Source organism: Octodon degus, unplaced genomic scaffold, assembly GCF_000260255.1.
Source record: "Octodon degus isolate 3935 unplaced genomic scaffold, OctDeg1.0 scaffold00061, whole genome shotgun sequence".
Classification (NCBI taxonomy): Eukaryota; Metazoa; Chordata; class Mammalia; order Rodentia; family Octodontidae; genus Octodon; species Octodon degus.
In genome coordinates this window covers 12,234,816-12,252,297 of record NW_004524637.1, presented here as the reverse complement: position 1 = coordinate 12,252,297, position 17,482 = coordinate 12,234,816, and the positions used below count along the sequence as shown (strand labels likewise).

Here is a 17,482-nt window from a genome sequence, read left to right as displayed (position 1 = left end):
AGGAGGAGGAGGAGGAGGAGGAGGAGGAGGAGAAGGAGGAGAAAGCCCCCTCAAATAAAAACAAGAAATCCTAATGTGAAGGCTGGCTTTAGTCTAACAAGTAATGCTTCTAAGTTGTTTTTTGCCTTCTCACTTTCTGACAACAGCTGCTTGTTAAAGAAAGCCATTGACAAGTCTCTATCATGCGTGCATAGCAATTGACAAATATTCAGTGAGCATGCGTGAGCAAAATATTTTGGAATGCAAAATATGCAACTGACTTTAATGCAATAGCAGTATAACCAGCCTGTGAGTAGAAACTGTTATGCAAACATGTAAAAGCACTTGCATGTCAAAGTGAATTTTCCCATAGGACCTAATGGAAACTCAGGATTTGTCACATGACTCAAAATATTCACATAAAAATGATGACATCACTGTAATGTAATACAAAATAATAAGGAAAATGTAAAGAAAAATATACAAAATAATCTGAACTTGTCTTTGAAATCCTCCGTGGCTGGTGTGAGGGAGAGAAGAAAGAGGAGGGTTATTGTGTAGTATGTTTGTTGCTAGGACTAACAGAATCACTGCTGCCAGTTGGCTCAATGGAATCTCCATTTTCCTGCACTTTTAACAAGGAACCTCTCCTGTGATGTTTGTTTTTCCTCCTGATGATTTCACGGAAATGTGGCCTTGCGCTGTTAAGCAGATTCATCACTTGTATTGCCACCACCTTATTCAGCTGGAGCTCTTCTAGATAATTTTCTTCTGTTTTCCACACTCCCTATCTGCTTTGAAGGGAAGGATTCCTCTGCCTGTTCCCCCTCCTCCCCTACAGTGCGATCTTCTCCATAACCTCTGGCTGTTGGGAGATGGTCACCCACAATCTGGTGGGGTGGAGGGAGAACCTCTGGTTCGGTTGTCATCAGATGGCATTCAGGGGCATGTGTTACTTTTACTGCAGCCCATTTCTCATGTATCAAGTTAAAATGTGTTAGAAATGTTTGATTGTCTTGCAGGTCACTTACAAAACAAGTTACCTGCAGTCCAATGTTTAACTATAACTTTATTGTACATTATAGATAAATAAATACATAGAACATTATGCTTTGATATCTTAGTGCTAATTAGAATTATGACTGGGGCTTGAATACAGCAAGTGGAAGCTGGAGAATAATCCCAGCTGTGGCAGTGATTTGGGACGTAGGAAACATTTGTGGCTTTTGCAGGTTCTGAAAAGTACAGGTCCAGGATAAGAGATGTAGGTAATAGGGATGTGGTGATCAAAGATTTAGACACCTGAAAGCATCTAAAGTGTCTATAATCAGCTGTGTGGAGGTCAGCAAGCAGAATGGCCACTTTTTACCAAAAATCTGGAGTACATAGTAGTTGTTCAGATTAGAAGTAGAAATTCATATATGCGAGAGTTTAAGAGAAGACTATATCCAACATTAAAGAATTTGGACATCATATTTAGTATAAATCAAGGCCACAACCAGTGGTCTGTGGGGTTTAACAGTATGAAATATTGCCTGATTTTACCTCACTGAAGGCATTTGGGTTTGTAAATCTTGCTTTCAGTAGCATGACACTATTTAAGCATTTCATTAAAAGAATAACATGGAATATAATAGTTTCAGAGGAAGAGTTTGGTAGTATAGTTCAAGAAGAACTAGATAAGTAGAGATATTGGAGAGATTACAACAATTTAAGGATGAAATGGTAAAAGCGTGAGCTAGCATGGTCATAGTGACTGAGAAAAAGGGGAACTCCGATGCTAATCCAATATTCATTTACAAAGTACTGATGGAGCACATACTGCGGTGTTCAAAAGAAGGTATAGGCTTTGTCTCATGTAGCTCATACAGAAGCTGGTTGCGGTCAAATATCAATGAAAGTGAGCACAATACCACAAAAGCATAAGTGTTTGAGAAGGTAGAATATATTTATAATTGGTGCTTTGACTTTCTGACTTAGGTTAGTGAGAAAGGAATAGCAGAACTTTGATCTAAAGTTTAAGGAATATTGGAATTTAGATTTAAAGAGTGAGTTGGACTCAATCAGATGAAGAGGAACTAGGCAGAAGATTAAGCAAAAGACAAATACAGCCTGCTGGGAGGCAGATCTGTTCAAAAAAATCCATGTGGGTGGGAGTGGAGGAAGGAGAAAGGGGACAGGGTCTGGCTAGAGAGCTGTAAATGGACCAGACCATGCAGGCCACTATTAAGAGGAATGATTTTTATTGTGAGAAAAACAGAAAGATTGTTGAAAGTTGCTGTGCAGTTGGGTGATAGGATATGGTTTGAATTTGAAAAGCATATCCTGGGGGCCGGGGAGATGGCTCAGTGGATAAGCGCTTCCCTGGCAAGCACAAGGGCCTGAGTTCAATCCCCAGTTCCGCCAAACAAACAAACAAACAAACAAACAAACAAACAAACACATCCTGGCTCTAGCAATGGGAAGTAAGTCACAGATGTTACAGAGGCAGGTTCATATCTACACAGCACTGGAAAAAATAATTTACAGAGAGAGTTGGAGGTGAGATAAAATAGTTAGTACTTTCTAATATGTTTTCATGATGCACCAATGCAAAAATGCCCCAAGGACCCAATGTTCCATGATCCAGTAGCTCTCGTAAATGTGTCGTATTCTACGTTTATCTTGGGGATCATCACTGAATGTGCCCTATAAAAAGCTAATGCTGTGAAAATATTCAGCTAAAAATATAAAACAAAACCAAGGGTGTTGACTTTGTTAAGCCCAGATTCTTACAACTATATTTGACCTTGAAACCTACGCATACAGAATATTTTTCTGGGAAATATAGCCACAATCTGTCTTCTTAGAGAAACAGAATTGGATTTCAGTCATTGACTCTAACCAGATTTTTATGCTGCCATTACAGAGAAAGATTTTTCTACTTATAATTTTAAGAATAATATTGAAGAGAGAAATACAAGAATAAACCATAACCCACTAGGCTGTTGCAACTCTATAAGGAGAAAATAGTTTTTGAACCATAAAAAAACAATGAATAGTACAGGTAGGCTTACTTCTAAGGAGCTATTGAATTATAATTATAATAAATCTATTTTGAAACTGTCTCATTGCTATTTGTTTCTCAATAAATTAATTTAAAAATAAAGAAAAATAACAAAATATAACATCTAAAGAATTATTAAACTATAATTATTACTGAATATAATGTAGCAATTTTAATTAAATTATTGTGTATAATTTAAACATTATACATCTCTAAAAATAAGAAATGGTTGTTCAAGCAACAAGTAGCCTCTAAGGTGGCTCTAATGATCTATGTTCTAGAGGCCAGGCAAATAGCTCAGCAGATTAAAGCACTTGCTTAGGCAGAGCTCAGCAGCCAGGGTTCAATCCCTGGCATGCCATGCTGGCTCTGCCCATGGGGCACACTGAGACAGTAAATAAATAAATACTGAAGAGGAGGAGAAGGAAGAAGAAGAGAAGGAAGGAGAAGAGAAGGAGGAAGAGGAGGAAGAGGAGGAGGTGGGCCTTGGTTGGGAGCAGGTTGCTAAAGGACTGGAAAAACATGCTCTTGCCCCTGGCTCCCCCACCCCCACCCTCACCCCTGGCTTACGTGGAAGGAGGTGTGGCTGCTCTCCTTGAGGCACTTCCACCCTGCTGTGTCTGCCTTGGAGCCAACTATGGTGTGAACCTACTGGAAAGTGTGAGCAAAATGAACTTCTCCTGAAGTTGTGGCTGTCCAGCATTTTGCCCTAGTCATGGGACAGTGACTAACACAGAAGGCTAAGTTGTAAAGGACACTGCAATTTCCAACAGGGGAGACTTCCTCTGTAGCCGAAGCGAACTGTCACAGAGGTGGATCTTCAGAGATTGTTCAGAGACTGTCAAATCTTGAATAGGATAACTGGGTTCTTGGAGGCTCACGGATGACTCGCTTTACGGAGGCCAACTACCCTACTGTGAAGACATTCGAGTTGCCCAATGGAGAGACCCGGGGAAAGGCGCTGAAGTGCCTCAGCAACAGCCAGCATCAAATTGTCAGCCACCTGGTAACAAATAGCCCCCGAGCTCCAGGCTGTCTTTGAGATGACTGAAGCCCCTGATGACACGTGATTGCGATTACACCAGGGACCCCAAGGGAGAGCAGTCTGGCTGAGGCCTTCCTAAATTCTTGGATTACAGAAACAATGCAAAAACATCAAAAATTATTATTATTTTAAGCCTCAAATTTAGGTGTGTTTTTTGTTGTATTTTATTTTATTTTGTATTTAGTACATGGTCTACAGGGTCTCACTACATAGTTCAGACTCCTAGTGATTCTCCTGTTTTCAGCCTCCCAAGTGCTGAGATTACAGACACGCATGGCCACACCCAGTCTCAATTGCCATCCCAGTGCACCCCGAGGGCAGGGCCAGCACTGCCTGCTGGGGATCGAACCCTGGCCACTGTGCTCTGCCTATGCCGGCTCTTTAGTTTGCTGAGCTATCTGGCTGGCCATAGCTGTGTTTTTAAACAGGCACGATAAATAATAGACAGAGATTTTTGTTTCAAATACTTTCTTACCAAGGCAGGATGTAGAGCTATGTTTTGCCAATTAAGTCTTAATGTTTATGGAAGCCTTTTCTTTGCATTGCAAATTAGCATATACTGTACATTTCAGAAAGAGAGTAGGTTCCCAGGATATCACCTGGTAATTTGCAGAATCTTTTTAAGAGCACTTGATGACATACTCATAGTATCTGCCAGTTAACATTCCAGGTATGAATATCTAACTTTCCTTCTCCAGTGGAAGCAAATTGTCACAGAAGTGGATCTTTATAGACTGTCAAATCTTGAATAGGAGAAGCCTTTTCTGATGATGGATAAGACATAAAAGCTTTGAAAACTCTGTGAGCTCCTCTGAATGGAGAGAGCATTTCACAGGGTGAGAAGAATGCATCACACGTTTTGCAGGATCTTTTCCTTAATAATATCCACCAGTTTCTCCCTACTGCTATTTATTTATAGCTCATTCAATTAGGTAAATAATGGAAACCTGTGATAGCCGAGAGGGTTCATTTCTATGAACCTAATATTTTATTATATATATTTATTATATCCATTAGCTTCAAATTCGTTCCTCTCATTTTACCTAAGGGCGATTGTAGTAGAAAATCATTTCGTCTTCTCCCTTTCCTTGTCTCCCTCGCCCTCACTTGAGGAAATTTTCTTTCAGGAAGGCAGATTGTTTCAAATCACAGACAGCTAGAAGCAAACTGGAGCAGGCACAGCACTAGAGGATTTACAGGCAAAAATCAGTCTTTGGACAATTCCAAGCAGGTGGCTTCAGGTTAACTCAGTGATAGTTGTTTTAAAACGTTCTTGACTGAGAAAATGTGCAAAGTGTTTATTAGTCAAAACATTGAAGAAAATTCAGCTTTCGATTTTAGCTTCATTCAGCTCACACATGAAGAACTTGACAAGAAATAGTCACCAGGTCCTCAAAAGAGGCGGGAGAAAAGAAAGAAGGAACACAGCAGAGCAAACGGAAAGTAAATGTTTTTCTTGGACTCATCAGAGAATTGGGGTCATGAGAAACTGCCACATTGAACCCCGGAGGCCGGCGAAGGCAGGCGTTCAGGTGAGGCCGGGCCGGGGCTGCACATGGCCACACACCTGAGTGGACTGTTGAGTCTGCCTGCAGCCTGGCTTGACACTGAGAACTCTGGGGGAGCCAGGCTCCAGAGGGCCCCCAAGTTTGGAGTTTTCATTCAGAAACCCCATCTGATTCTCTTGGAGAAGATTTGAGCAAAATCCCATCATGTTTATAGCAAAAACCATTTTAAAATATGCCCAGAGCTTTCTCCATACAAAATAGCTACTCTTAGAGGAACTTAAAAAAAAAAAAAAAATCCCTGTCCTATGGGGGCGCAGGGCAGCGACCCATCTTTAGCCACTCCTGCGCTCCTTTACTACCAAGGGGAACAGAGCGGCTAACAAACCCTCAGGAAGGTCACAGTGCAGACACGCAGGTCACTGCGAGCTGAGAACCAAAGCACTGGACGATCTTCTCCTCACTGCATTTGGTCACCACAGCAACAGGCCGCCCACGTAATCACAGTGGCTCGTGCTGCAGGAGCTACAGGCAACCGTGTACTGCAGAGACGCTCTTAGGCGATCCCAAAAAAGCGAGAGAGAAACAAGAAAGTGACAAGGAGCGGAGGCCCGTGGCAGCATGCTGTAGGAGGGCGAGGGCGCTTTCCCCTCGCACCAGAGGGCACAAGCACAGAAGGGCGTGAGGAGCACAGGCGCTCACGGGCAACGCCTCTGCGCTCCAGGTTCTGTCCGCTGATAGCTTGGCCTGGCGTCCAACAATGACTGTAAGACACGCGAAAGGGGAATGACAGGGAGCCAGGTAGAAAGAAGCCATGAGACTGAGCTCTGCGCATATCCCATTCCAACTGCCAAAAACCAAAGAGAAAATAATTTCTTTTCTAAATTACACTTATTGATACATTTCAGGTGTACATAATAATCATATTCCTCATAGGGAACTTGAACCTGTACATGATGTATTTTGCTTCCCCCTTTTTCACCAGTCCCTCGCAATCCCTCCTGCCCTCCTTATATGCAAAACTTTGTTTCTATTTCATCCTTTTTCCAACTTGCTTTTCCGTTTCACTTCCTTGCTTTCTCCTGCCCTCACCCTAATTCCTCTTTCCTCTTGAGCAATTTCTTCCCACTTGACAGTATTGTACATTTTGGCCCTTTTATTTACTTTTTCTGTTTCTCACACCAGGGAGACAATGTGGTGTTTATACATGCGAGTCTGATTTATTTCACATAAGAGTATGGTCTCAAGTTGCATTCATTTTCATATAAATGTCCCAGGTTTATCCTTCTTTATGGCGTGGTAGTACCCCTATGTATAAAAGCAAAAGGCAAAAAACACTGTAGGTATCTCAGCAGATTAAAGTGCCTGTTTAGGCAGATGCAGGGACCACAGTTAGCCTGGCTTGCTAACTGTGCCAGCCTTGCCCCTGGGGTATGCTGAGACTGAGATTGAGACTGAGTGTGAAGGCACATGCCTGTAATCCCAGTGCTTGGGAGACTGCAAACAGGAGAATCACTATGAGTCTGATCTGTATAGTGAGACCCTGTAGACCCTGTATTAAATACATTTTAAAAAAAAAAAAACACACACACCCTTGTCTTTTTTATCCATTCCTTGTTTGTTGGGTGTTTAGGTTGTTTCCCAGATTAATTACTACTGACTGTTCTGTTAAAACTTGGGTGCACATATATCACTGTGATATGATGTGCTTAATTCTTCTGGGAAGAAATCAGTTGGGTCAAATGGGACCTCTAGTCCTACTTTTCTGAGGAATCTCCACACTGATTTCCACAGTGATTGTACCAGCCTACACTCCCATCAACAATGGAGAAGGGTTTCCTTTTCCCCACAGCCCCTCCAGCATCTGTTATTAATTGATTTCTTGATCATATCCATTCTTTCTGGGGTGAGATGGAATGTTGTTGTGGTTTTAAATTGCACCTCTTGAATGATCACTAATGTTGAACATTTTTTTTCATATAATTATTTGTCATTTCTATTTCTTCATCTGAGAAAAAAATGTAGTCAACTTTAGATGTCCATTTCTGGATTGGGTCTTTAAATTTGGGAGCTTTGATTTTTTTCAATTCTTTATATGTTCTAAATATAAGTCCTTTGTCTGAAGGACAACTGGCTAAATATTTTTCTTATTCTCTGGATTGTCTTTTCACCCTGTTGGTGATTTCTTTTACTGTCTATATAAACTTTTGAATAGGATGAAATCTCAGTTATTGATTCTTTGTATTATTTCCTGTGTCTTGGAGTTTTGTTCATGAAATTTTTGCCTACACCTATGTGCTCAAGAATTCTGCCTATTGTCTTTTCCAGTAAAGTTAGTGTTTATGTTTTAACATTTAGGTCCATTTTGATTTTAATTTAGTGCATGGTGATAGATATGTGTCTAGTTTTAGTCTTTAGATAAAGGTAGATAGGTGAACTGCAAAGAGATGTTAATCAAAAAGAGATGTGAAAAATAAAAACTACTCTAAGAAAAATGAAGTATCATTCCTGAGCTCATCCAACCATTAAACACAGAAAGAAAAACAATTATTGAGTAAAAAAATTTTCAATAGGAATATCAACAACAAATATTCAAAGCTTCCAGAAAGGAAGAAGCAAAAGGAAGTCTAAGACTTTTAAAGTAATTTCTTAAGACACAGTAAACTCTTAACTGGAATACGAGAAAGAAAAGGAGAGAAAGAAGCACAAGAAATATTTGATATACTAATGGTTGAGAATTTCCAAAAATTAATGACCAACACTAAAACACAGATGTAGGGAACTCAAAGAAGAAAAACAAACATGTTCTTGGATATATACTACTCAAAACTGCAGAAAGACAGGAAAAGAATCTAAGCAGAGGTTGGGAATTAGGATGACATGAGGTGACATGGAGCACTGTATGTATAGAGAAAGAAGTTTATACTACGGATTTTCAATCAGAATATATTCAAACAAATAGCAGGATATGAAACATGTATGTAAAGTGTTTAAAAACTTCTCAAATTTACAATCCTATATCCACTAAGTTTTTCTCCTGAAAGTTAACAAGAGGTCTGGGGAGATAGCTCAGCAGCATTAGCGCCTGCCTGGCAATTGCAAGGTCCTAAATTCAATCCCCTATACAAAAAAAGTTCATGAGAAATAAATCCTTCCTCAAACAAACAAAAAATTCTTGTAAGAAATGTTAGAAGTACTATAGTTCCACAGATAAAGGAAAATAATGTAGGCAAAACCTTAGATTTCCATACAGGAAGAAAGAACAGCAGAGAAGATAAAAATCTTTTTGGTTTAAAAATATTACCAATTGGTCTAATAGATAACTGTTCAAACTAATACTAGTAACCTTGTTTGGCAATGGAAGTATATGAATAAGTTAAATGAAAAATAGTAGTGTTGTGAAGGATGGAAAGAAATTAGAAATTCTCTGTTGTTTCTGTACAATGAACTTGTATGCTTTTAGTTGAAATTTAATCTAGGTTAGTTTTAAATGTCTACCGCAAACTGTAGGGCAATCACTAGCTTTTTTAAAAAAAGAGATATACTTTTGTGATGGAGAAAGAAAGTAAAATCAAATAAGAATACTCAAATCAAATTACAGAAGACAGGAAAAGAGGAAAAGATTTTTAGAAAGGAAAAAATATAAGTTAAAGGCAATAAAAAGTACAGACAATGATCTAACTGTACTAATTATCACTTAAAATACAAATAGTCTAAATACACCACTAATGCTGGGTGGAGGGGTGCATCTGTTTTCCTAGCACATAGGGTATCTTAGGCAGGAGGACCACAAATACAAGCCCAGCTTTAACAATTCACTAACATAGTTATCTCAAAATTCATAAAGGCCAAGATATGTAGCTCAGTGTGAAGACCATAGGTTCAATCCCTAGAGCTTACATGGCTGATGTAGCTCACATGGCTGATGTGACTCCATCCTGTGTCTGAACTCCATTTTTAGAGGTCACTTTAATTTCCTTCCATTTGGGAAATCATAAAACCCACAAAGGAAGGACAAAGCCATTAAATGAGGGGACCAAACAGAACAAATTGTAGGGTAACCTACAGCTTTAACGCACCTACTTGACTAACCCATGGGAAATGTAAACATTGTGATATTCTAGTAAAGTTGCTAAATGAAGTAACATGGTTTCCACAGTTAATCGTAAATGTATAAAAACTTAGTACAAAGTTCTCTAGGAGTCAGCACTTCTGACTGACTACAGTTGGGTATCATCCACTGGCAATAAAGCTTGCTGTTATCCATTCTTGGTCTTAATGAAGTGTTTCTCCTCAGCCATTACAGAACCACAAAACAAAACAACCAATTACGTGACAGAGACTTAATCAGATTTTTTTTTTTTTTTTTTTTTTTTTTTTTTTTTTTTTTTGGTGGAACCAGGGATTGAACTCAGGCCCTTGCACTTGCCAGGGAAGCACTTACTCTACTGAGCCATCTCCCCGGTCCCTTAATCAGATTATTAAAAATGTGTTTTTGTTTCTATAAACATCTATTATTCCCATTAATGTCTACTTGTTAATAGTTCTAACCCTTTGTATGTGTTTTTTGTTTGTTTGTTTGTTTGTTTGTGTGTTTGTTCTTTTTGGTGGAAACGGAGATTGAACCCAGGCCCTTGCGGCTTGCCAGGCAGGTGCTTATTCTACTGGGCTACCTCTCTGGCCCCTGTATTTGGTTTTAACAAAATATTCTTAGACAGAATTTTGGTTAAAAAATCAATATTGTCATGCACTAGTGAATTCTTTGTTATTTTTTTTTTTTTTTAAAAAAAAAGGAAGTTTAAAAACCAGCTTGCATCGCTTTACTGCCACCTGATGGCAGTGACCAGAATTGCAAGAACAATGGACAGTAGACCTTTAACAAGAACACTATTTACCGTCATCTTCCACACTCACAACCCATGGTGATAGCAGTCTATACTTCAGGGATGGCGAGATAACTCAGCGGACTAAGTGCCTGCTTACGCAAACACAGGGACTGGGGTTTGATCCCCATTACCACGGCCAGCCCTGCCGCCGAGCCCGCTGAGCCGGCGACTGTCTCTGGACGTGGTGGTGCACGCCTGTAATCCCAGCGCTGGGGAGGCTGAAAACAGGAGGATCACCAGCTCCTCGCTGCATAATGAGCTGGGACTCCTGCGCCATATATATATATATATATATATATATATATATAGTAAAAAAAAAGAGGTGGAAGAACAAACTTTAGTTAAACACTTTCAAAATAAAGATACAAAATTTTCAGCTCAAATATCTAGATCTCTGACTTTTAAAGAACTCTACACTAAGAACCCTATATTAGAAAGTTAAGCACAATATTTTAGAGAACAGACATTTAAGGCATCTTAGAACAGTCAAACGTCAAAATAATATACATTTTGCCCTGTCAGTTATTTGTAAAATACCATAAACCATGAACAACTGATGTTGTTCACATGAAGGAATAGCTTAGGAAGAAATACTTGATTCTGCTTTGGTGGTGAGTACTTACATTTTAAATATGTTCTAAGAATTTTAATAGATTGTGCTAAACTAATAATTTCACATTCTTGAATGCATATTCCTTAACTGAGAGATGAAGTCCAGGGTGATGGCGGTGCTAATCATTGTAACAATTAGCAAAGTTGCCTTAAATGTCTGTTCTCTAAAGTATCATGCTTAACTTTCTAAGATAGGGGTTCTTCATGTAGAGTTCTTCAAAAGTCAGAGATCTAGATATTTGAGTTGAAAATTTTGTATCTTTATTTTGACAACATATAACTAAAGCCTGTCCTCCCCCTCTTTTTATACAGTACAGTTTGTAGAGCACAGGAGCTCAACCATGTTAGACAAATGGTCTACCACTGAGGTTCCTCCCAGTCTAACACTTTTCTCATGAGAAGTGTAGCATTTCCTTCATAGGACTCACAGATCTTTTTTATGAATATTAGGCTTCCTCTACTTATCTTGAAAATCTTGTTTATGCTCATCACCACTTTGAAATTATGAGTTGTTAGACTTATCATCTGATATTTTTATTTAATGTGAAAAGAATTATATGTATTACTATGTCATATGACATTTAATGTTTTGATAGCTGCATGTCAACCGGATAAGTTCTCTTTATACGCATGCATGTTATTTTGCAATTGCATCAAAGTGTTTTTATCATATAAAAAGATTAAGGATCTGTGAAATGGCTCATTTAGTTCTTCTAAAGTGACACTGATATATGGAACTAAGGAAAATGAAACACGAAGAAGTTGAACGACTTGCCTAAGTCCTCATGCCCCGTAAAGTCAGGCTGGGATTAAGACCTAAATCCATTTTGCTTTAGAGCATGTCCCCTCAACTCCTGGTCTGTACAGCTTATTGGGAATTGAAATCCTAGGATAGTGGTTTTCAGACTGTAGCCTACAGAGCCCTGGTGTTCTGTGTGCACCCCAGGGGATGTGACAGGAAGCAGGAAGAACATGCTAAAGCTTGGGTAGTCCCTTGTTAATACCTGGAGCCTCATTTAACATTTTGATTTTAAAACTTCTGTCTTCTAATATTAAAGAATAGTTTTTATAACTGATACAATAAAATAACATGATAATATATACTTATTAGTCCTCAAAACCTTTTAAAAACCATATAGTAGTGAAGTGTTTTCATTTATAACCCAGTCAGTTAGCCAATGCCCTACATAAACTATGTCACTGGGTAATTTCCTGCAAATCTTACTAGGCTTTTACAGACAGGACAGGGTATCCCCAGTCTCTACTCCTCAAAGTCAAAAATGGCACAGAGAAGAGTCTCAGAACTTTATATTATGGCACCCTTCCCAAGCACGCCAAATCCAAGACTCCAAATTCATGCTATTATTTTTTTTTTTTTACAATATTTTAAATAGACTGTTGGAGACACTGAACATACTTGGCAAATGGGATGAGGCTTACTCAATCTCATTTCTGTCTTACTTTTGGTTTTGAATTGTGCGGCTTGACTTGATTACTTCCTGTGGCATTTCCATGACTTCTATAGAACAATTTCAGTGTTATAGATTAGGCAGACTTTTAGCTGTCTGAGCGTATGTTGTAGGTTTGGAAATGCTTCCATCTTCAATTAGAAAGGATTAAAAAGGAAGTAAACACAACTGCTTTTTAAGCATTGTCTTGTTCCTTTAAGGAATGTTGAGGAGTAGAGACGGATTAGGAAAGAGAGAAATGCTTCTTAAAAATGGATCAGAGGCTGACTAGTCCAGTTTAGAAGTAGCAGCTGAACCTATCTCTTTGCTTCTGTCATTTAAACGTATCCTAGTGACCAATAAGGATGTCATTCAGGCCCATCTACTTTTCCAGCAAACATGAAAGCATTTCTGTGAATAGCCTATCCCAGTGCCCTGGGATACAAAGAAATAACTTGAGAAACAAGTGCTGCTTGCTGAGGGAAAGAAAATGATAAAATCAGGATGAGAGGATCACAGTTGTAGAGCATTGTCTGTTCTGAGTAAAATATAGTGTCTCTGGGCAGCTTTTCACTGATCCTGGCTCTTCATAGCTGGAACCAGCAGAAAAACCTTCTAGGAGGCGATGAGTAGCTTAGGTATTTGCTCTCAGATGAGGACCTCATTGGAATCTGTACTTCCCACTCCAGTACTATGAAATAACACCCAGAGAAAAGAAGAATAGAAAGAATAGGGGAAAGGAATGGAAACAAAGCTTTTGTAAATGAGGAGAGGAAGAACGATTGAAGAGAGGAAAGAGGAATGGGGAAAAAGAGGAATCAAAATAAACCATGTACAAGTACAAATTCTCTATGATGAATTATATATATATATCCAATAAAATTAAAAACAAACACAAGATAACACTCAGAGAACAGGAATGAACAACATATAGATTAATCTTTTTAAATTGTATGAATGGTTCATATATGAAACAAAAAAAAGCATAGGTAGTAGATCTGATGACCTTAAGCTCTAGATTGCCTCTTACTGAGAGTTATCAAACTTAAGAATAGCTAAGGGCCAGCCAGATAGCTCAGTGGACTAAAGCAGCTGCTTAGGCAGAGTACAGTGGCCAGGGTTCAATCCCCCACCTGCCGTGCTGAGACAGCAATTGAGACTGGGCATGGTGGCATGCACCTGTAATCCCAGCCCTTGGGAGGCTGAAAACAGGAGAACCACTATGAGTTTGACCTACATAGTGAGACCCTGTACACCTGTACACCTTGTCCTAAATTCAAAAAAAGAAAAAAAAAAAAAAAAGAATAGCTATATCCCCTCTCTGTTTTTATTTCTGTCTTTCCCTTTCCCACATGAAAATATCAGACAAATAGCCCAAGAGCGACACAATTGAAGCCAACATCTGAGTCAGGGAGAGCGAAAGGTAGGTACTCGAAGCATGAATGATGACTCCAGGAAACAGGCAGAGCCAGAGGCAGAACTGTAGTAATGACATAGAGAAGAGGAAAAACCTTGGCTGTGAAGGGGACCTGTTTGCGGCAGTTCATAACATGAGAGAACAATAACTCAGGTCTCACTGAAACACAATTAACATCTTGACCTCTGCTGAGATCTATCTCTCCAGCATGACACCACACATTTTCTATTTTATCTTTTTCCACTTCCCTTTTTTTCTAGAATATTCTCATCCCTGAGCTGCCACAGGGCTAAATGCATAAAATCTCTCCCTTTCAAATGAAACCCTTACATCAGTTGTGATAGCTGCAGAGTTTAATCAGTGGGCTGCACACAGTGGGGGCTCAAGTTTTTGTGTTCCATGAATCAGCCACTCAACACAGCTTTAGATCTCACTGAGAAGTCCTAAGTAGATAGCATCTAAACCCCACAGCCAAACATGCAGGTAGACCTCAAATGCAGATATGCATAGGATGGGGTCCATGGATGGCAACGCTAATATGAGTGCTTTCATCCAGAAATTACTGTCCCAGATGGAGGACATAACCATGCACACCAATTAAGCCATCCACTTTATACATACTTTTTGCTGAAATTACATGAGAAGGTCTTCCCAAAGTGATGGACCCTGAAAAGAAGGCCTGACAGAAAGAACAAAAGGGATAGTAATTCTGTTTTGAAGCAAGTTTTTAAGTTTGGGTGCTCTATGCATGTTTTCTAACTCAACACCTTTCTTACCACCCTGTGCATGCTGCTTATGTAACCTATAGAGGTGAGGACACTAAGGGTCAGGCAGATGGAGGAACTTTCTTCAGATCAGAAGGCCAGGTAAATGGACCTCAGTCTGGGGCTGAGATTCTTAACTACTATGCCGAACATAATGGAGGGTAGGCACTTATTTATTACTACTATGATGACAATTTTCATATTTATTGAGTGCTTATGCCAGCTACTGGGCAAAAGCTTTGTATAGGTTATTGTATTTCATTCACACAACAATTTTATGAGTTAGGCTCATTCGTGGGTCCCACCTCAGGAAGAAACACTCCCAGAGGTAGGCAATGTGTCATCCTGAGTCTCACAGAGAATGCTGGTGTGGAACCAGCCACGCTGCAGCATTCACACATCCCCACGACACTGCCGTGGAGGCAAGTCACACACAACAGGCGGCTGTAGACCTTAAATCAAGCAATGGCGAAGAGGTCAGTGTTTGAAACCCAGTTCGATTCTCCGCCCCCTTTAAAAGCAGCACAAAAATCTGTGAAACTACTGCTTGAAGGGAGATTGTTCCCTGCAGTGGAAAGAAAACTGTTTTGGACTGCGAAACAGAGATCTACTTGATAGAGAATTCACTGTTGGAAAGAAGTTGTCATTGAAGATTTGTGAAATTTGGACAGGGGATGGTCACCAGAAATCCTTTAACAAATCAACATGAATGGCCCAATGGTTCTTGAAGCAGGTATCTGTCAGCAAAAGAAATGAATGTGCCTCTCTTGACAGCTGTCAGTGCAGTCTTATTTAAAATACACTATTATAATAAGGTGTCTTCTTGGCAGAAATAACATAACTGTCTACTCAGCAGAAAAAGCAGGGCACATAGGGCTTTGCTCTTGCTGCTGTTGGGCAGTGCGTGTTTTTTGCTGCTCAAAAGCGGACTCTTACTAAACTCTGTGCCTCAGTTGCTTCATCTAAGTGGGGATGACAATACCCAACCCTCACAATTGATGTGAAATTTAAATAAAATAATAGATCTTATGTTGTTTGTATAGGTCTTGCCATGCAGCAAACACCCAGAATCACGTCATATGTGTGCATGATTAATCATAATAATTACTACAACCAATAATAATAATCAGTCCCAATAATCACATCACTGATGGTCATACATATCCAAGAGGTCCTGCCAAGTGGGGATCCATGCCTGCTGAGGCCTGCAGATGAGCACTTCACCTGCTGACAAGGACCTCATGGATCATGCTGTCAAAGGTCAGGTGACCCCAAAGCAAGAGTCTTGCTCTCTGCACATACTTTTTGCTGAAGTTACAAGAGAAAGTCTTTCTAAAGCGATGGACCCAGGAAAGAAGACCTGATTGTAAGAACAAGAGTGATAGTAATTCTGTTTTGAAACAAGTTTTTAAGTTTGGGTGCTCCGTGCATATTTTCTAACTCAAAACTCTTCTTAACACCCTGTGATGTGGCAGTGTAAAGGAGTTCAGAATAAAAGAATGTGATGCAGAACAAAAGAAAGAAACATTATAAAACCAGACATAAGGCTTATAATGGGAATTCTGATTGCCACAGAATAAAGACCTAAGCTGCAATGGTTAGTAGGTCTCTGCTATGGTATAAAAATGCAGTGGCCATTTTCCTCGGCTGTTGTCTTAGAGGAAGTGAAGTGACTCTGTTGGGTAGATTACTACCACATTACTACAACCGCACAACCAACTTCACAGACTGCTGTAGGTGTTGGTACTGTGAGAAGAGACCAGTTCTTTTCATCCCCTTAAGCCAGCCTCAGGTGCCCAATTAAATCAACAGATGGCCATGTACTTCACAGTGTTGGGACCCTTCATCTTGACAACCAAAGACTGCAGAGTTCAACAGAAAACTTACCTAGCAAGAGATAGTGAGGAGGATCTCTCTGATGGTCCATAAAAGACCCTGATGCCCACTGAGCTGTCATCTCACTGTCCTTAGAGAGTGACAATATTGCATAACAAAATAATTTTGATCGTGGGGGAGATTGTGCATTTGTGGGAGCCAGGGACATGTGAGAGCCTATGCAAATGTTTGTGTGTGCCTTACAGCTCAAACTCTCCACAAGCCTATTGAAAACACTAAGTGGAAACTTACACCAAAGAGGGTAAAGGCCAACTGAAGGTGGAAATTGGTCACATGTTTAGGGGCAAGACAAGGTCACATTGCCTAAAGCTATCTCAGTCTTGAGAAAAACATCCTTCCTGTACAATTTAATCCATTAGTTGCTAGGCAATCTTGTGTCTCATGATATTAACTTTGCAAAACTATAAATAAACGCCCCTACTATTGTTGTTCAGTCCTCCCTTCCCATCTGGAAAGAGGCCTCCATGTGTCCTCATCCCTTGTCTCTTGGCTTTATCTGCTAAATCCGCTTGCCATTTCTCCCTGAGACCACTGAGAGCAGTGGGCCCTGAATGTCTAGAAAAATCTAGGTGTTCAGATGTTCTGCACACTTTATTGGAAAGTCCACAAGTATAAACCATTATTTTTCTATTCACTCAAGATGGTCAGTGAATTCCAAAGTTCAGGATGGAGAACCAAGCATGAACTAAAACTCCTACTGTACCTTTTTCTATCTACTATGTAATTTAAAGACCAATGCATGATTTAGATTTGTTATTCTTATATTTTATTAACTCTTCCATAGTTACTTTTGGTTTGATGAAGCAATTAATCAGGCAATGATTGTCAAAATAGTATCTGTGTGTTACTTATTTTTTTCTTTTTTCTTTCTCTCTCTTTTTTTT

At 39.5% G+C, this 17,482-nt stretch overlaps 1 pseudogene; it reads left to right on the top strand.

Annotated features, from left to right (window-relative positions):
• The window catches only part of LOC101568846, a 60,336-nt pseudogene that overhangs the window by 32,625 nt on the left and 10,229 nt on the right, over window positions 1-17,482 (top strand).